At 34.6% G+C, this 21,735-nt stretch overlaps 1 protein-coding gene across 5 annotated transcripts in view; it reads right to left on the bottom strand.

Annotated features, from left to right (window-relative positions):
• The window catches only part of LOC147078852 (mannosyl-oligosaccharide alpha-1,2-mannosidase IA-like), a 607,020-nt gene that overhangs the window by 261,912 nt on the left and 323,373 nt on the right, over window positions 1-21,735 (bottom strand). The gene's annotated exons all lie outside the window — the stretch shown is intronic.

The following is a 21,735-nucleotide window of genomic DNA, read 5'->3' on the forward strand; positions in this document are numbered from 1 at the left end:
AGAAAGGTAACGGGACTGCAGAGGAGAGGGAGGAGACAAAGTAAACAAAAACATAAGGGGAGGCAAGCATGGGCGGGCCCCATTAAAACTTGTACTGTCGCCCCCGGGGAAAACCGCCGGGCACTTTCCCTGTCGGACGGCGGGGAAAAACTCTTGAGAAAATACCATTTTCAGCCTTGCAAAACGAACTGTTCGGGTAAACACATTATTACACAAAATGGCCATCGCATAATACATTTGATACGCGAAGGATATAATATGTATTATTGTATTATACTGCCCTTCTTAGGAAGAAGGCAGTAACTGACTCTCACACACTTTCAAGATAAATGACATAATGTGTTTTCTCTTAAAACTATAGTACTGTGAATTAATAAAAAACGGTGGTAATTTTTATTAGTAGGATGTTAAAATACAAACAAAGTAATAATAAACAAGCAGTAACTGCAATGAATAGGTGCAATTACTGCCTTTTTGCTAAAAAAAAATATTATTTTAGAAGATGTAAATTTTTTCACTAAGGATTTTAACGGTATTTTAGTGATAATACTGATTTTAATGTTAAGGTTATACATCAGTTGAGGCACGGTCTAAAAAGATCGTGGCTAGGCGATGCGCGGATTGCGGGTGCAAATGACGCATGTCAAACGAAATATAATTTGTCATATAAATCCAACACGTGTCCATTTAATGTTCTGTTTATTGTTCTATCAGTAACAATAATAATATATTCATTGACATGTTTTCTTTTTAAAGTAAATGGGTAACGTTTTTAGTCATCTTAACACGATTTAAGAATTAATACGCCCGTCGCCATCACGAAACAAAGTGACGTGTTTCCAACTCCACGTTCTCTCTACGAACGGCAGAGACTCCAAAATTTCGTCACGCCTACAGTTGAAAATTATTTGCCGTTTCACTGATGTATCACCTTAACAGAATATATAGCTTTCAAAATTACCTAACGGATGGCATTCATTACTCAATTTCACAAATTTTGCGAGTTACTGCCTTCTTTCTTAGAAGGACAGTATAATATTGTTCAGTAAAAGCAAAAGACCATAACAAACAAAAATAACAAAACGTATCAAACAATTGACGTATCTACATACAAAATTTAAAATCGGAAAAAGTTCTTTCTAAAATCTTTGATTATTGTATCGATAGTCATGATCGTTGTCAAACATACGAAGTGTCAGTCAATAAACCAATAAAAAACATTCAAAACACGTAATCGTCAATAATGAGGATTTTACAAGATTTGAGAATGTAGGATTCAAAATATTGAACATACATACATTGAAAACACCTCATACATATAAATATATCTTAGTAAATGAAAACTCTGCCTTTCTTGGTGGTATTGGTTTGGGTGTCTCTGATGATTACCTTAGGAATCGGGGACATCCGTTGTTTGTTCTCTCAAAGTGCAGAACTAACCTGCTATTGGCAATGCCATGTGGGTAGGCAATAACTATGTTTAATCAAATCGCTTCGGATATTGATATATTCCACTTACGTGAGGTGAATTTGGATGGACGTTGTTTTATATGTTTTTAAGATAGGGTCTATCAACGTATTTCACTCTGTGTGCTTCCATGTACTTTTATTTTTCTTATTTTCTTATTGTAATTGTTTACACTTAGGTACTTTATGTTATGACGTGAACGCTTTGAATTTATAATTTGTCATGTTAATTATAATATGTAAAATAAATAAATTTGAATTTGAATTCCCATTAGAAAAAATATTATTTTTTGGAAAAAAAAATACGACACTAATTGACGAGAATTGAACCTGTAACTTCTGGATCCGCGCCGTGTGGTTTACCAATTAAGCTACGGGAAGCTTACTTAATTACGACGATTTTAAATAGTGGTCGATGTGTCATAATGAAGTGCTTATCGATTAACGTTATAATTTATAATGCTGGCAATCGATTTTTGTATATTAAATGCCGTAATTACTAACCGACGTCACGGAGCAATCCAATTATTTGTTTATATAACGTACCAACTTAAACTTACTGATAATTCACATCGGCTCGAATCCAGAGGTTACAGGTACAAGTCCAGTGGGGTGTCGCACCTATATTATTAAAAAAATTCTAGTGGGAACATGCATGAGATGTTTTCAAATTATGTATGTAGGTATATACGTTATATCAGGTTGACAATATTCCATTGAAGCGGACAAACCGTTCCAAATTATTATAAAATTATATGGAATAAATTTGTATGTTCAGTAAATTATCAGATTAAACAAAATTTAACTTAAAACTTCCATAAAAATTACTGTCCTTGCAGTTTTTAGATTGGTAAGAGCCCCTAGTTCAGTGGTTCTTAACCTGGTTCGGTGAGTCAGTCTCAGGGGTTCGGCGGAGGTCAAGACACACACCCGACTCATATGATTCGTGATGACACGCCTCGCTTGGCCATCATTGGCACGGTTCATTTTGTGCACCAGTAAAATATATACCTATGTTTTGAATTTGAAAAAAATCATATTTTATTTTTCCAATTAAGAAGGGTTCGGTGAATGCGCATATGAAACTGGCGGGGGTCAGTACCTCCAACAAGGTTAAGAACCACTGCCCTAGTTACTTCCCTATTTATTTTGTCACTGTCACTGTTAAACAATCGTGTATTATAATTGTACCTACTACCGTGACTTCCCAATCGGTCACTAGGTATAATAGCGCGCGATTTATCCTGAGGTTACAAACAAAACTTCAAAAGGCAGATAATTATTGCTTGTATTTTCTCGAGAAAATTAATCGTTCAAAAGAAAAAATTTGTCAAACCCGTCTCTGGTACAATATTTTCATTTCGCAGTGTAAGTATATTGGCTCAATGAAACGACGGCTTGAAATGCATCGCCGATATTTTTAATGGGATTCGCAAGTCAAACTAATGAACGGCAAGTTATGTTCTCGTTAGGGCCCTCACGGTCCGACGGGGCGGTCGGACGGTCGGGGGTAGGAGGATGAGATCGAGAGCTTTGTATGACTTACCGGTCCATGGCGAAATAGGCGTTCAAAGGAAATGCTCAATCAAAAAGCTCGGTACGATTTTTATAGTTTCGTTTGAGATTGTCGTTTTTGTACGGCTGGGCAGAAAAACACGACCGCGCCGTAGTATTATGAAGCCAATCGGTCGCCAAAGATAATGAGGTTGTTATTTTTTTATGAATTGCAGTATCAAATAAGATGCAAAAAAGCAAATGCTTCATCCCTCTCATTATTTTTTTTAATACCGAGTTAAGTATTTAAAATATATCCAGACAGATCATTTATTTTTTATTAATATTCTTTTATTGATTGCCGGGAAGCGTATTCAAAGTAACGACATGAAAAATAAACGGGAAAAATTCTAGAAACCCGTACTTTTAAATAATTACAAGATAAAAAGAACTTTTTATATACCACGTTTTTAAATTTTCTGTTGAATCAAATTCTATGTATTAATAAATACTTTTTTTGTACTTGATAGAAATACTGAATTAATATAGAATACTGAAATGTCATTTTGACATTTCATATTGATTTCCATAGTAACGCACGTATATATTAATAATTTAGTTGCTAGGACCCCCTTAGCAATCAATAATAGTGTTTTACTTTTTACGAATTTTTTTCCGAAATAACTTTCCATACAAAACAGAATTAACCGAAAATGAATGAGATGGCTAAAAGTATTAAAAAAATGCATTGTCGTCGTTTTCTGATATATTCTAAAAATTTTAAAGGTCTAGCTCAATGATACTCAACCCTTTTTTTCTTCGGGCCAAATACATATATTTGTAAAGTAACGCGGGCCGCATCACTACTGGTGTGACGAAAACCAAAATTTTAAAAATTATAAACAAGTAATGTGTATCCAAGCGTTTATTTCAAAATTAAAAATCATGTTCCTGATAATAAATGTGTTTCGGGGCGCAGGTTGAGTATCGCTGGTCTAGCTAGTCGGGAAGTTAGTTAAAAATCTTCAATCGTCCAATACAAATCTTGGACAAACAAGAAAAATTTTGTACTGGACAAACAAGAATACGAGCTAATAAAACCATATTAATAAAAAGGCAAATTATTTTAATATTAGTCAAAATTAATTAATTGACAACTTAAGCTTTTAAACAGAGGCTGTTTAACATAAAACAAATGAATCGGACTGAGAATGCTGCAAGAATCTTGATTGAGGGTAAAAAAATGTATTCAAATATATAATATCAAATCATTATATGTATTTTAGTAACGAAAAAACAACTCAAATGGCTGTCAACATGTTAGCAATACAGGAAACAATGTTGGCCTAATCAAGTTTGCAATAATAGTCTCTATTACAGTGTAGGTGATTTATTTCAACCATATTTAACTGTTAGCGAAAAACAATGTTTAATACTATCGACCGAAGGTGCTTGGCAGAATTTGAATTTAGACTCTAATGTATTTAAGTCTTGTACTATTCCATTTGAGTCGTTTTTTGCGACTCGGGTTTCGCCTTTCGGCATCTTCAAGCACTATGCGCACTCACCAAAAGGTATATAGGTACACACTGATAACGAATACAATTAATTCTGACATATATAACAAATTAATACAATAAAGTAGGTAAAAACGTTATCACCTACATATTCCAAAACCACCTACATACTCAAACTGTATATTACTTACTCATTTTTAATTATAAATCGCCTGTACTTATTTATTATTCAGCTCATCGATTTAAAAAAATACTATTTGGGAGGTCCGATTTAAGGATCGTCCTCAATCGCATGCCCTCGTAGTGCAGTGCATAAGACGCTGGCCTTTCATGTTTAAAGTTTGTGATTGATTTACTTTTATTACTAACTGCAGTACTGTTTCACTACATACACAGGTCAGTATTCATCGGAACAGCGAATCGTACATCTGAATTTTTGTACGGTATCACCCGTGAGCCGTCCATAACGTTGAGAAAAGCCGGTGTCCGGAACTCAGCATACTAACAACACAAGGTGAGTGCCCGGAGTCTTCCAGTCCGCAATACAAGCCAATCCAAAATACACTCAATAACATTATCACCAATATTCTTATGGTATCCGGAAATTTGTACGTAAACAGTTCACCGCATGACGCTTATTCGTGCGCCGCAGTACGTGAAACATGAGTTCGTGTAACATTTAATCAAATGACGAGTTCTTCGTTGAACATTATGTTACATGTGGCGAATTTTATGAGATGTCTTTACTAGGCTAGGTTAGGGTTAATCTAATTGGAACAGTACTATTTGAAAACTATCGCCGCATTTTGTAAGATACGGACAAATGTATTCCACGGTGAAATGTTCAACGAAGAACTCGTCATTTAATAAAATGTTATACGAACTCATGTTTCACGTACTACGGCGCACGAGTAAGTGTCCCACGATGAACTGCATACGTACAACTTACATGTAACCATTGTTATTTTCATAGTTTGTAATAATCGTCAACATCTGTTCAACAGATAGTCTTCGCAATTGCTACACAGTACAGTATAATATGTGTATTTAAACAGCCAAATTGAATCTACAAATATACTATAAAGCGCAAAACAAATCTGAAAGAGTAACCCACGTGAGAGCGAAGCAAGTTGCATAGTTTGATTCGCCATGGGACGCGCGAGGGGTTAGTTGCACGACGGAGGCCGGACAAAGTTTTGTGATGCATCAGTTGCATGAATAAATGTTGTTAGTTTGGGAAACAGACAGTGTATGGCTAAGTTTATGTTACAAACAAAAGCGAATATAACGTACCTATCTGACCCTTAGTGTGTCAATATTTAAATTAAAAAAATATGATATACCTATTATGTAACCGTATTTGTACGGCCCATAGACCTTTGGACAGATTTTGACTCAACATAGGAATTTTGAAGGCGGTTCGATTTTCGAATCGAACTTATTATACATGTGGTTTTTGTTGGTAATATGTGCATTATTTTCTTCTCTTATTGGCAGTCATACACAAAATGGCGGTTCGCGCACAGGTTTGAAGTCTGTTGCTTTGTTTACATACGTACCTACGCGTTTCTCAGTGTTTTACGCGATTATTAAATATAACGGTAAATGTATCACTTTTGGCTGCCTACATAAAATCGACAAGTAGTTAGTATCTCTCCATAAGTACTTATATGTAAATCTGATATTCAAATGTCTGCTTTGATACGATGTCTGGACATTTTCAAATTATGAATAATCAAAAAATGTCACAAATTGCAAGCTTCGTGTTTTCCGCTAGGTGCCTCTGGTAGGTAGAGGTATCGCCTTAAGCAGTTTTACCCCGAAACAACAGAGAGGCGTATAAAAATAATCCAATTACAAACATGGTAGCCATGTGTTCAGGGTATTTGAAGTCGTTCTATTATGATATCACAAAATATCCGCAAGTAGGTGAGGTGAGCTACCTACTCGGTTTGTCAGTTTAAAATTCACCTGACAATCTATGGATGTGCCTTCAGAGTATTTTTCAATGATTTTTCTAATTTTGAGGCTTTTTCAAGTTGTGTTTTTTAAACGTACATATTATATTCAATGTAAGTAAATCAGCCACGTTGTAGGTACAAAGGGAAAGATGTAACACAGAGTCAGTCAGTAATGTTTAAATGTATTGTTTAGATTCAAGGCGAGTGCGCCTTTCTTTCACTGAAACGGAATTCCGTAAAAAAGATTTACTTAGCAAAAGAGATGGAACGGGCCGTTTTCCATTGGGAGGTCTATTGTCATACCGCCTGTCATGCTGGACCGCCAATCCTCAAACCCCGGGAAATAAATCACTCCTATATATACTGTAACCCTAAGTTTTAAGGTAACATTTGGACGTGCGACATAATACTAAGAGTAAGGATCTTTTTGCGAGGTAACAATATAGTAAATCATGACAGGTCATATTTTTTTACACGCGTTTGGGTCCGCCAAAACGTCTATATTTTATACGAATATTTAACAACATCAATAACGAAAAAAGGGTCGAGTAGAATGAAATAATACCATGGGACACACGTCGTGAATATTTTTCGGAATCGCATACTTATATTACAGTAATTTATAATAAAAAGAATGCAAAGTAAATTATTTCAAAATTATTAAATTTATATGTCTACCTAGAGTTGGGTTTCGGGAATTTCCCGACGGGAATTCTCGAGAAATTTTCGACATTTTCCATCCCGAATCTCGAGAAATTAATTTTTCAAGATTTAGGGAAATCCCGGATCTCGAGTATTTTTCTCGGGATTCGGGATTTCTTTATTATCAAATAATAATTGAAAAAACGATTTTCTATATGAAAAAAGTGGACAGAAAACACAAAACGTTCAAAGACTGATCGGGGCATTTAACACAATTAACCCAACGTGACTTAAAATCAAACATCAGGGAATTTTGTGTCTCAAAGGCGTACGCGATTGTCAGACGCAGCGATTGACTGTTTTTTGAAATCCCATTTTAATATAGTAATGTTTTGAATTATTTTTGTTTTCCTACTTCTATTTTGTGTCTTCTTACATAGATTAAAAAAACATATTTTTTTGGAATTTGTCTGTTTTTATTGGGAATTTCCGAGAATTCTTTTCTGGTAATCCCGAATCTCGAGAATTCAAAATTTCATCATTTCGGGAAATCTCGAGATTGGGATTTTCTCGGGAAATACCCACTCTATACCTACCTACTTAACATACCTATTCTTGAAAAAATGTGGAGAACAATATAAAAAAAAATATTATATTATCATCAATTTCAATACAGGTCCAAGAATAATCAGATAATTAATGCAAACTGACATTTTCGCTCCTTAATGGAACATGAGGGTACCCACGGAGTGCATAGCTATATTTATGTTATATTGCTATACTAATACTAATTAATTACTGCCGTTATATTGCAGATATATATAACAGATGTTTGCGACGGATACTGGGTGTGCGGTAAGAGAACGCACCAAGCAGCCTCTCATCGAGGCGACGTTGGACCTGGCTCGGCACCGTGCTGCGGATGCCAAAAGATAACCTCAACCTGGCTTGTGTCACGCACTGATTTTTCCGCCCCTGTGGGGGGGCGCTCCCATAAGGAGTAGTGCTCCCCAGCCGCTCGGTCTGACCCTGGTAGTCAATGTGCCACCGGTGTAATGATTACGACCCTCGACAAAGCCGAACAAGAGCAGACGATATGACACATAGGTATAAGTCCCGCGGTTTGCTCTGGCAGGTCCCACGACTTCTCAGGGTGAACTGCGGATGTATAAGTCGGTCACGGACCATGTATATATAAGGTAAAGTGTTATAGGATTAAATTTGAATTAGATGTATATTGGATAAAGGGGTTAATTAAATTAGATTAGATGTAATATAAGATTTGATTTGTTATTATAATAGGTATTGTAAATTGTAAATTAATATGTAATGCAAGGGTTAACGAGGTAATAAAGGGGGACTTATGGATGGGCGTTAGTAGTATATAGTAGTTAAAATAATTAAGATAATTAAGGAATTAATGTAATTTAAGTAATATTAATATTAATCATACTATGTACATCGATATCGCTATATGTTTGGTTGATAGTCTGACATCCGTCAACCTTATATAAATGTGTAGCATATGGCAGTATCGGTGATCAGTGTGGATTTGTAAGAAATACGACCACCCCTAACAGATAAAAAGGCAAGATTATTAAATCCAAAGTCAGTCTGTTTTGTCACTTGTGGGTTCCGGGCGACGCCTTGTTGCCTCGGGACCCTTACGATCTCGTCTGCATAACTAATTGGAAATAATTAAGTTAATGTTAAATAATTAGTTAATAATAATCAAGTTAATTTTTAAATAATAATATTCGAATTAATTTTTAATTAATCAGTAATAAATGTGGTTATTTTTGTGACTTCGGATATTAGTTGACTCTTGTTTATTGAGTCTTCGAACTGTGAACTTCGAATATTAATTGATTTGACTTTTCTTTTTTTTCTTACTAATTGTGGTGTATGGATAATAACAATAAATCGAGTTTCTTTTAATTATTATAAACTTTGGGACTTTCGATACCAATGTGAATGATACTTTTGGACTATAATCCTTGATGAAGGAATGCCATAAGGCCAAACATATTCTAATAACAATAAAATACGAGTTCTGAAGATTTCATCTGGTGTTTAATTGACTTTGTGCCCCGTGACTTCTTGGTTACTCCACGTCCATGAGGTTCCTGCCTGTTCCTCCACATTAATGAACCTCCACTTCCAAGTGCCTGAGCTAGTCAGGAAGTCGGAGGCCTTCACTTGCCTGTTCTTCTAGCCGACCGAATTCCAGCGACCTGGAAAGCCTTTAAATACTATCTATAGAGTGTACACGGCGGATCTACGGTATGATGGTTTGACCTAGAACGAAGCAAGAAGACTGTCGAGTGACAGGGATTCTTGGAGGCGCCGCGTGGTGTCCATATGCTCCAACTAAGGGGCGGATATGGCCGAAGAGAATACTTAATGAGGAAGGGTGTTAACTATTCGCCCATTCCGTCGAGATCAAACATGCGTTGTGGCACAACATTCATAGTCACACAAGGCCTTGTCAAGGCATGCTCATTTCTAACTTTGCTACTGTGTTGGCTACAATAAAGTTATTATTTAATTTGAGAAAAATAATATAATAATTACTTGAATTCCTACTTATTACCCCGTTTGCACGTGCATGGATTTAATGCTGACAGTACGTATTATCGCGGTCATAACAAGAAAATGCACGTGTAAACACGTAGTATCGTGCAAGTTGCAAGATTGCATGCATGGATCAAAAAAAAAATTGGAAGCTTCTGAAGCGATAGTTAGAACTTGCATGACGAATGCGCATGCGCAGAAGACCGATAGTGGCGAACCTTCCGGAAATAAAACGAACTACACCGCGCAGAGCATTTCTGGAGTTTACCAATAATTTTCACAACCAGTCAAATAGCACCATGCAAAAGACAACAACGCGTCTCGCTTGCGCTATGAAATTATGTTTTATGTTGCAAATTGGGCATATAAATAAGTAAACTTAAATATATTAATAGCTTCATATACGTAGGTACTTATTAATATATTGAAAATAGGAAATGTACCTATTCTGAATATGTGTGTAGACTATTTTATAATTTAAACAAATTGTGCTTGACTCTCTTGAAAAGTGGGGGCAATCAACAAAATATTTGAGAAACTTAAAACTTTGCGGAAGAGGAAGGACAGAGGAAAAGTTAAGACTCATTTAAGGAAAAGTAAAGACTGGTTTTTGTTCTCTTTTCAAAAATACAACTGATTCTAAGGCGTATTCATTCGCAGGGAATAATGGAAAATCTCGATAATAGGAGGCGCAAGTAGTCGAGGAGTGTACGTGTATACCTAACTATTACGTTGTCTTTAGAAGATGTTTGTTCATTTGTCTACCAAAATACTCAAATAATTGGTTAGCATGAAATAACGAGCTCGTTATTATTGTTTTTAATACGGAGGAAATGAAATTAATTTTAACATTCTATAATAACTAAAAGATGTATATTTTTACATATACATCAGGATAATATGCTCGTCCTTTCAAATTTAAAATACATCATGTTGAAATAGCTCAGAAAAAATGGTTCCATGACAAAACAGAACAGTGACAAAACAGTACACGACAAAACAAAACAGTGACAAAACAGAACAACGATAAATATAACTATAACCTTTCAGGAAAAATATAAATTTAATATTGAAATTGTCCTATCTCTGTTATGTTGATAGATTTTGAATAGCACAGATTTTCAATACGCCATAATAAATCAAGTTATATACCTAATTTCCGCATGACTAATCGCTAGAAATCCTCAAATAAACTTAACTCGGTGTTGCCGGCAAGCGTAGGATATCTCATCTTAATCAATATATTATGTTCAAAATGATTGGGTGACTAGGTACCTACAACGAAATAATCAGTTTAATAAATTGAGGTATTTACGCCGAATGGCCAACATGCAGTGATTACATCATACATTTTTATACACTTTATATATAAAAAATGCATTATTTTCAAAATAACGGTATTGTAAAAAAAATGAAAGTATATATTATACCTTGATGATTTCACTTAAAAATTGATTTTTTTAAATATTTATATATAAGTATATGTATTTCGTTTAAAATTTAATTAATAAATAGATTCCACAAAAATTAATGTTTCATTTTTCCACTGGCTGTTCTGTTTTGTCACTGTTCTGTTTTATCGTGTTTTGTTCTGTTTTGTCCGGTCACCCGGAAAAATACATTTGAAAATGGACGTATAGCTCAAGTGACTAGAGTAATCATCCGGACGGTGAAAGGGTCTAAGGTTCGCGTCCCGGTTGATGTACTTGTTTTTCTAGATATTTTTTTAATGTTTTGTTTGTTTCCTAAGTGTTCAAAGTTAAGTGCGTTTTTTTAATTAATAAGAATTAATCATTCTTGAATCTTGTGTACAGTCCACAAAACAGATAATAAGTAGAATTACGATAGACTATATTCAAAACGCTACATTTTGATATAGGGTTTTGAATGTGTGACTGTCCTACGAAAATGAAACACGCATTATGCACGTGCAATAGTGTGTGTAATACACCAATATTTTTGACATATCGATCAAAACAACTGTCAAATTGATTGATAAATTATTTACGATATTAGTAAATAACGAATAAAGAATATTTAAAAAAAAAAAAAAACGAAAAAAACTACTAAACGCCAATCGACATTTTAAAATTCCAAGGAAAAAGTATATGATCTGATATAAACAAAATAATGTTGAAACTGGTATTGAATTGAAGTATTTATAAATATGTGTACCTACTGTTATGAAGTCCCTGGGTGTCTATGTTGTAACTTGTGCCATGAAGTCACCCGACGACATGACGTAATTGTGACATAACCTCAATACACGCATCGAGGCGAGCCGCCCAAGCACACGGCTCACCATAGATATTATTAAGCTGAAACACCTATTTATGTATGGAGACAATGAATAACGCCAGTATTTGAGTAGCGTTAATTTCTCGAATGCTATTATCACTCCGGTAGTACGTCACAATGATGTCATATGACGTCATGTCGACCGGGCGACTTTAACTCGCAAGTTACAACATAAGGCCCCTGGTCACATGTTATAATATTTCAATTAAGTATGGAGAAGTTTAAACGTGTTAGGGGAACAGTTCACTTTGGTTTTAATTAATTACATCGCTATACAATCCCACAATTGTGCCAAGAACTATACAGTTAAATAAAGGATGTAACAACTATCACGTAAATAGGTATACTACGTATATCACACACATGGATATGCGCAATGGCAAAATGAAACCTAGTACGTTAAAGGGTTAAAGTTTTAATCTGGCTCGGCACATAGACTTACGGTTCGAAACGGTTTTCTCGGTCGTAAACAAGAACTCGGAAAAGGCAGTTCTCTCTCTTATAGATTTTCTACTCCGGCTATACTACTGATACAGTTGTATATTATATTTGAAAACTTTCAAGAAAATTTATTTTAATTACTTACGTAGCTACTATACCGAAAAGTAAATAATTACAAGATAAAAAGAACTTTTTATATACAACGTTTTTAAATTATCTGTTGAACTTGTACTTTATACGAAGTAAATAAAAAAACAACCAAACAAACAAATATAGAATACTGAAATGTCATTTGACATTTCTTTTTGATTTCCATAGTAACGCACGTATATATTAATAATTTAGTTGCTAGGACCACCCCCTTAGCAACCAATAATAGTCTTTTACTTTTTACGGAGTTTTCTGAAATAACTTTCCATACAAAACAGAATTAACTGAAAATGAATTCAATTCTGCTTAAAGATGGCTAAAAGTATTAAAAGAATGCATTGGCATCGTGTTCTGATATATTCTAAAAGTTTCAAATGTCTAGCTAGTCGGAAAGTTAGTTAAAATCGATTGCAAGATTTGTACTGGACAAACAACCACCGTACAAACAAGAATACGAGATAATAAAAACGTTGTAATAAAATTAAAATATGCATTAAAAACAATATAAACATCAGTGACTTGCGGTCCATAGATGTTGTAGATGCGAAGCATCTCACGCAATAGTCATTACTATTTAATAATACACATGTGCAATAGTCCTAAGAAGTCTATATTATGATTAAGGTAATTTTAACTAACAATCAAATATGTAGGTACTAACATTACTGCTACACTTTGTATTGACCGGACAAAGGAATGCACAAAACCTAGTAAAACTATATTCTATATTTTTTTTTCTTTTATTGTGTTAACTGTGAATTCATGGTGAAAATGCATTGTATTATTAATTTAAATAAAATGCATAATTTAACTACTCCCTCTGAGGCGGACGAAACCTGTACAGTTATATATAATAAAATTGGAATCAGTACGACATTGCATAAATTAATAAAACTATATTATATATCTTACAATTTTGAAGTTTCCACATACACAAAATACGTATATTTCAAATTCACACTAATCTTTGTTAGATATGAAAGACATTCAATATCAAACTATATAATATTCATATTTGAACAGATACAGTGCTAACAGATTATGTCAAAACAATTCAATAATTTTACGTAATTTAAGAGAAAAGATAGTTTAAAACATGGGTTCTCCTACAGCAATTTCACAACAACCACAAATACTGTATTTTAACTTAGCAGGGGAGTAACTGTAAGGGGTGTAAATGTTTTCGAATATTTCGGTGGAATAATGTTAAAATATACAATATTTAACAAGTGGTCGAAATGTTTGCATTTTATTTCACAATTTATACATTTTCCAAACAATTATCCATTATTATAAGGTAATTCCTTCAACTATTTACACAATAATTAAATTTAAAACTAATTAATTTGCTTTGAATTTTTTTTTTTTTTTTGTATAATGTAGAAACAATTAACTTATTGCTATTACGTCGAAAAATACTCGACGATATTAAATTTACCAATTGCTCACTTTAATATTGTGTTAACTGTCAATTCTCAGTGGAAAGACATTGTTTTCATAAAAATAACTCGGGGGGGGGGGGGGGGCTCCGCCTCCTGGGCCTTTCAGATGATGGTTACTTATACCCTGACGCCTAAAATTATTAAACATGGAGCATGCTTTGCCTACTGATTCTGTGAATGCTGGTTGTACAAATTTGAAAGAAAATTTATTTGTCAAAATAACCTAATCCAAAGGATTCAAACAATTTTACTTTTCTGAAAATTATGTAGGTAATTACAATAATAAAACTAAAGAAGTAATAATAACAGACGAACAATGCGGCGCAGATAATGTAGGCTACTGAACGTAAAATGAAAATAATCGGCGCGCGTAAGTAATCAGGGCGGGGCGCAGGCTGCGGGCGGGCTGCGCGTCTATAGTTATTCTACGACTATTTTTCGTAACGCATTTGCGACGAAGATCATGAGTAAAACATGTTCCATGTTAAAAAGTTGTAAACGACTATAAAGTAAATTTGTAACGAATCAATATAAAGGTCGTGAAAAAGTAAAAAAAGTTCCGTAGAAAAGTCGATTTAAAAATCGGATATTTCTGTAAGTGTAGATTTCTTTTAAAATATGTGTTAATCAATCGAACGATTTCTCGGGTGTGTATAAAGTATAAATCGAAATAAAAGTGTCGAGAATAAATATGCGTGAATAACGTGAGTTCTTCAAATCTTTGACTGTAGAAAAGAGTTATATATCATGAGAAACGTAGAGCTGGATTAAATAAAAAATCTTACATAAAAAACATCACGTTCTAATTAGTTTATCATGAATTATTATTACTAAGAAAACATTAAATCTTTCGAAAAAGAGTACCCGTGTATCGATAATCGAAGTTCTGTTTTGGTTTAAGCCGGCTCGCACATCACAATTCGCCTTGTGTGCCTAACGGCCATAAATCAAAAGTTCTAAGACTTTCGACGAATGTTGCATCGTACATCCTCGCACATCTGCCTAGCGGCAAACGTCAAACACGAAAAAAGAGAAGTCTCTCGTCTGCCATTTTTATTGTGTTGATTGTATGAACAAACGTCAAACGCGGCGGCGTGAGCGAGCAATGACATTGTAGACAGAGACAAAGACAGAAATGACCGATGGCCGCCAGCTGTGCGCTTGCGCGGAGTCGTCTTTTTTTAGACACGACATGCAGGCTGTAACAAATTCGACATGTTGCATCAGCGGATCGTCTCGCGTCGCAGTTGCAACGGCCAATGTGCGAAGGTCCATTTAATAACGTTTGTTTCTTGGTTTACGATGACGTCACATCGACGAATTCGTCGTAAGACGCATGCGGCGAGTTCTGATGTGCGAGCCCTCTAACAGTTACATGTAAATATTTTACCGTGGTACAGTTCGCCGTGAGCTTTCTAATCGGAAAGAGATGGCCGTATACTATACGGTCTCCAATTTTACTAAATTCAGTATGAACATTAATTCAAATTTCATAGCTGATTTTAGCAAAATTCATAAGTTCAAGAATGAAAACCTAACCTAACCTAACAAATAATCCAGTAGGATATAGGCTATTTTCAAAATTTATTTTCTGCTGGCTTCATGTAAAGTGTAAACCGACAAGAACCGTGTTTTATTTAGACATGAATTTTATGTCAGTAGGTACTGAGGCCCAACGAGGTTCAACGGTCTTTAATATACGGCCATATATCGTCGCCGTAGATGTCAAGGGAACTAAGCCGCAAATTTGACGAACATGAGTAAAGTACCTACACAAAAGCATTTTAAAATCACCAAAGATGCAGTGGTCAATGGAAACTCTTTTAACTACATTTTTTGTACATTTCAATATTCAGTAGTCAAGAGACATTATAACACACATAACTTCTAAGATACTATTTTTTTAGTTATTTGTACAAAATAATAAAAAGATAATACCACAAAGTATATTCTATGTTGAAAGTTTTACTGTTATATCTTTAACCCTTTCCCGGCGACCGTATTCCAGTAGGATACAGCTAGTACGTAACACATGGGCGACCGTATAGCAGTCAGATACGCAAACCTTGACCTGTGGATAACGCAAGAAATATTTTTCATGCGGCATTGAGAATTTTATTAAAAAATAGCCCGATCCATCCGCCTACTTCCACCTATATAACTTTGTCAAAAATATGTTGTTTTAATTTCATAAACATCGATCTTTCGAACCCTCTCGATCTATTGAGATTCGCCGGTACGATTGCATCAGTTCAAATCTACGCGGTATTTTTTAGCGCCTGCGCACTAGGTATACAAAATATTTTCATTCGAGTTTGAGTGTGCGCCGAGTGATTTATCGTGTCAAGTTGAATATTCACCGCGATCTTTACAACACCATGTTTGCGGGAATAAAATAAAACCAAACAACCGAACCTGTGTCATCAAAATATTTATAAATATGTACTTGAACTTGTGTTCTGGATTATGTCATTTATTTTTATTACTCATGGTCATGTCGTCATGTGTCACCCCAATTGTTTGAAAGTCATAAATCGAGCTCATTATTGAAAGTCGTAAATATGTCGTAAAGATACGTCCACACGGAATGAAAAAATATAATATATTATTATATTTTAGTTAGGACGATTGCGAGTTTTACCAATAAATTACGAACTACTATGAAGGAATATATAAAACGTATAAATAAACGTAAGTATAAAAAAAAACACACGGGTATACAACATAATATAAAATGTAAATCATGGAATATTGACTTTTCAACTATATTACATATTATCTTTGTATGCAATTTAATGTTTATGAAATTTTAAAACCTCACGCAATAAATGTTTTTATAGCACTTTTACAAGCACGCAGCAGATTTTACAAAATAAATATTGTTTTTTTTATAAAACATAAAACGACAATCACTAACATAACACAATGCTCAATAAAACTGAAAAGTTTAATCTAGTAAAAATCCAAATTACACTAAAAAAAGAACATAAGAAATTATTACAATATTTCAACCACTGTGGACTCAACTTTACGCGACCCATAAAACTTGTAATAATATGCGACACAATAAAAGCTATTATTTTCAATATTTTTAACGGCATTTTTAAGTGTTTCTAACATGACTAAAATAAAATTAGTGTCAGTGATTTATTTCTTTTCATAGGCGCACAATCTCAATGACGCGTTTTTACGTCACAAACATGGCTGCGTATTTTTTCGGTACAAGGGACTATGGACGATTTTATTCAAGCATTCACAGCTAAATTCAACAATCGATTCTATTTTTTAGTGTGGCACTTCGAACCTTATGTATCTAGGCATGATAACAGTAATACCAGCTATTTTTAATTGCCGTATTTATCATAATATAGCGAAGCATAGCATTTAGAAAAATGGTACCGCAGAGAGAGCCCCTTTCATATTGAAACTGACGCGGCGGCCGGGAAAAACAAAAAAGTTTAATAAAAAAATATTATTTTTTTTGTCACACAAAATCTTTCGAGTGCCTGTTTCTCAGCATTATGATTTTGTGGACAGGCTCCCTTGACATCTACGGCGACGATATTTCCGATACAATATTTCACGGTGAAGTGTGATACGGCGAACTGCATACGTAAAAGTTTCCGGACACGTGGTTAAACATAGTCTCAATTGGTATTCTCAATGGCAGGTTAATTCAACACGTCGAGGGAAGAAAACCCCGATGGTACCGACCTTTATACTGCAAATGACAAAGAATATCGGGAATATTTTCACGCACAGAAAAATAATAATATTATATAGGTACTTTAGTCTCACACTTAAGTCCTTAGTCTATGGCGAAAAAGTTAGCGTTTTTTCCCGCGAAATCCACTCGAACGGCGAGAGCGGCGAAAGCCGAAAACTGGAGCGACGCGAGTGGCCCATTAAAAAAAGATAAAGGGCCATGCGACGACGGAAGAGGTGTAAAATAAAATAACCAGAATCGAGGAGGGATTTACTTTTGCAAACCAAACGGTACGGTCGCTTGCTGGAGGCGAAATGAAAAGTTCTGCAGTTTTGTAGCGAGTGTATGGAGACTGTAGGTTACTATTTTACCGATCGACCTAATTCATATGTTATTATTAAGACTTCTGTCCATTTGAGTAACGTTGTGGCGAACCTATAACACGCGAGATGATTTTGCATGACACGCGTATGAAGAGAGAAAAAAACTATAATAATAATAAATGGCATATGGCATTGTATAAAATACAGCAGGCAAATATCTTTCAAGAATAAGCACTGCGTTTAGTGTAAATATATAATTGTATAGCCCGGTCCTTTACTTTATGCGTCACGTTATTAATTATTATGGCACTAACCTCAACAGGCGGCGGGGAATGCCGCGCCGCGAACTTCTAATTTTCGACAATAGCACAACGGTCGAAATTTACAGCTTCGTCTCACGGTATGACTATAGTGGGCCTATAATATTGAAGGTTGGCGACTAAATTGCAGTATACCTCCCTATCCTGGGCTAGTATCAGTTCACCAAAGCCTTTGACAGTAAGCCGCGTACGGAAGTTGCGAAACTAAGAGTCTTTTTTTCCCTAGACCTTTATTGCTCTTTTACCTCCCCTTAAAATGTCATCATCAGGCCGGATCGAATTACTGCTGGACGATGGCCACCACTACCTCTCTCTGCTTTTATCGGTCCTTAGTTTTTCGCTACCACGTACATCCACCGAACATAATGAGTTCGTCTATCCACCGGATTTTAGGGCGTTGCTGTGAACGTTTAGTGCCCCTAGAGTACCACTATATGACGGCACATGTCCAGCCGATTGCTTTTTCATCTAATCTGACTACCCGATCATCTCAAAATACCCAGCTTCGCATTTTCACCCATTTAAATGAAGTCCATTAATTTGACATAACAAAAATCAATAATTTATGGAATTAATTGCTTGAGTGACTCTAAAATTAATAACAAAAGGTAGGCGAAAATTGTGAGTTTTTGCGGTTATTTAGTAATAAATTGATGAAAATAATTACGAAATAAATGAAACTGCAGTTAACACACTTGCAGAGCTTTAATTGCGAACCAATTAGCACCAGTTGAAGGGTTTCCACTTCACGTCTGCGCATAGCAAAGTTAAGAGTAGGTACATCCCTTACCGTAGGCCCGCAAATTGGAAACATTTGAAAACCACTGTTCAAACATAAACGCTCTCCGGCGCAGTGCCGAGTTTTGAATGGTGCTTTAATGTAGCGAATAGAGGACGCTGGACCGAACTCGGGATTATGGGTGAGCCTTCTATTGAATAGTCACAATTCATTAATTGTGTTGAGACATATAAAGTAGTATACAAATTTACTAATTGTAAACAATGTACCTATCTATCGAGACGTGTACTCGTAAGTAGTTTCAATCACAACGTCTAAAATTTTATATTTACAGCTGGTTCATTTTTGAACAAATTACTGGAAGTGTGAATTACGCTGTTCTGTTAAAAATCATGTCGCCTGCGGCGCTGTTTCACTTCAAGCATACTAACATTTAATAATATGTGGTTTTGCAATACTTACAATTTTTGAATATTGTCGATATAATTGTGCATAATATCAACATAAAAGTGGGTGTATTAAAATACCCTTAATTTTACCTCAAATACCATTTGGAATATGCAATTGTAGAGCGTCACATTGCCTTTAACCTTAGCGATAAGTAGGGGGCCCGCCAAAGATCCTAGCCTGGGGGCCCGCTTCGGGATGTGGGGGCCATTATCTAGGTACAGACGGAGTACCATCTTTTCTCACACCGTGCGCATGAAAAAGATGGGGTATATTATTTTTAACTGACCGGCTGACAAGTTTTTTCAGCTTAACGTCAGTTGCCAAAATTGGCAGAACGGTTAGCTGCGCTAATAAATAACCTACAAAATAAACTGTGTTTCGTTAAAATTTCCGGGTTTGCGAAGTGTTCCATTGCAGAAAAAGTTTGGGAAATCCTGATCTAATCTAATGGAAGGTGCGAATTTTCTTCTCTAAATAAATTAATGTCGTAAACGATTCCTGGAAAAGAAAATTTCGAAATACATAAATATAAATAATATTTTCGCGAAACGAGAATTCTGGATCACAAGCCACAGCATAAAGTATTCACGTGTAGATTGAGTTTCTGTCGATTATTAAATCGGAACGAATAAAACACATACATACCTTTAACATAATTCGTAAGTGAGTCGTAATTACTAAGCAGACAATTCATCAAAACACAGGGTGGATAGAATTTTCTTTCATACCTGCAACAAAAAATGAAAAACACAAAATTACTGTCTAGAATTAAATATAAATAGGTACCTAAGTTACTACATAATATAAGTGTAATTTATTTTAAGGGGGGACATGCTCAGCGTAGGTCAAAATGGAGCTTTTGTTCTATTTTCAAAGCATGATCCTGGACATACCTTAAACTTAAACGTTGGAGATAATCTATTTATATAATTTTGAAGCCTTATTATCCTTTATATTTATTTTTTGACTTTACATTTGATGACTGCCTAAAGTATTTTTATTACATAAAATAGTATTCTTTTAAACCTCTCGCTCTAATGTTTTAGAATATAGTCATATTTCAGTAGATAAATGTGCAGTGGTGTTAAGATTTTTTACATTTATTAATTTTTAAACGCATTTATAAAACCATCAGTATAATTTATATCGACATTATTATAGTGAAATATTTACGATAAAAAATTATATTGATAATCTCTGTGATCTCAAATTTGACAAGAATTAGGCATTTTATTATTCAAAAAATGGGCAAGATTAACACATTTGAAGATAATTTTAAAGATACTCACTATAAGCTATGTCTTTGACCATTCAAATGTGATAAACATCCTACGAATAATGATTGCTTTGTAATAATTATTGACCTAAGAATAAGGTAGTGTTTTTTTGAAATACGCCATTTCTTTTGGCATTCCCTAGTGGTTAAGCTAAAAGATACGGCCGTAGCCATAAATTGGCAAACTATAATTGAAGTAGGGAGTAAAATGATGTTAACGCGCGTGTTTGAACATGTACCAAGAATTGAAAAAGACTATTTTTTATTCAACAAATAATTTGTGAATTTAACATTTGTTTATTGAACATACCTACATAATTTGAAAACAGAGCACGAAAAATATACAACCGACAATATAAATAAGACACCCAGCAGGATTCGAACCTGCCCCCATGGTAATCGTAACAATATATAACATTTCACAGAAGTGTTTTGAAATTATGTAGGTATGTCCAAGAATTGAAAGTTAACACGATAAGATAATATATATTTCTTCTGAACATTATCTATGATTTTAGACTTATCGCCCCAGAATTAAACCAAGATATACATAATTTAGAAAAATATTTATTAGAAAAAATCTTTAAAAAAATACGGCCCCAGACAGGACTTGACCGTGCACCTATCGGTTCGGCCGATGTGAATGAACATGTTGGTGTTTCCGAATTATGCACGTTCAATAAGAAATGTTACATTCTTAAATCTTGTGAATTAATAATTATTCGTTGAGTAAAAAATTACTTCATTTACTACCAATACAAGGATAATCTTAAAATAACTATTACTGATAATAATAATACTTATTAAATCTAATGTAAGTATATAATAACCCATTAACATGTGTGCACTGTACTCCTTCATCCATAAATGCGATTTTCTAATTGAATGACATTCGTGGCGATGTGGTAGTTAGGAGTGGGGAGGGGCAATTGATT

The sequence above is a fragment of the Rhyacophila brunnea genome, unplaced genomic scaffold (genome assembly GCF_057557595.1).
Source record: "Rhyacophila brunnea isolate RB1 unplaced genomic scaffold, BYU_Rbru_1.0 scaffold_10, whole genome shotgun sequence".
Taxonomy (NCBI): domain Eukaryota; kingdom Metazoa; phylum Arthropoda; class Insecta; order Trichoptera; family Rhyacophilidae; genus Rhyacophila; species Rhyacophila brunnea.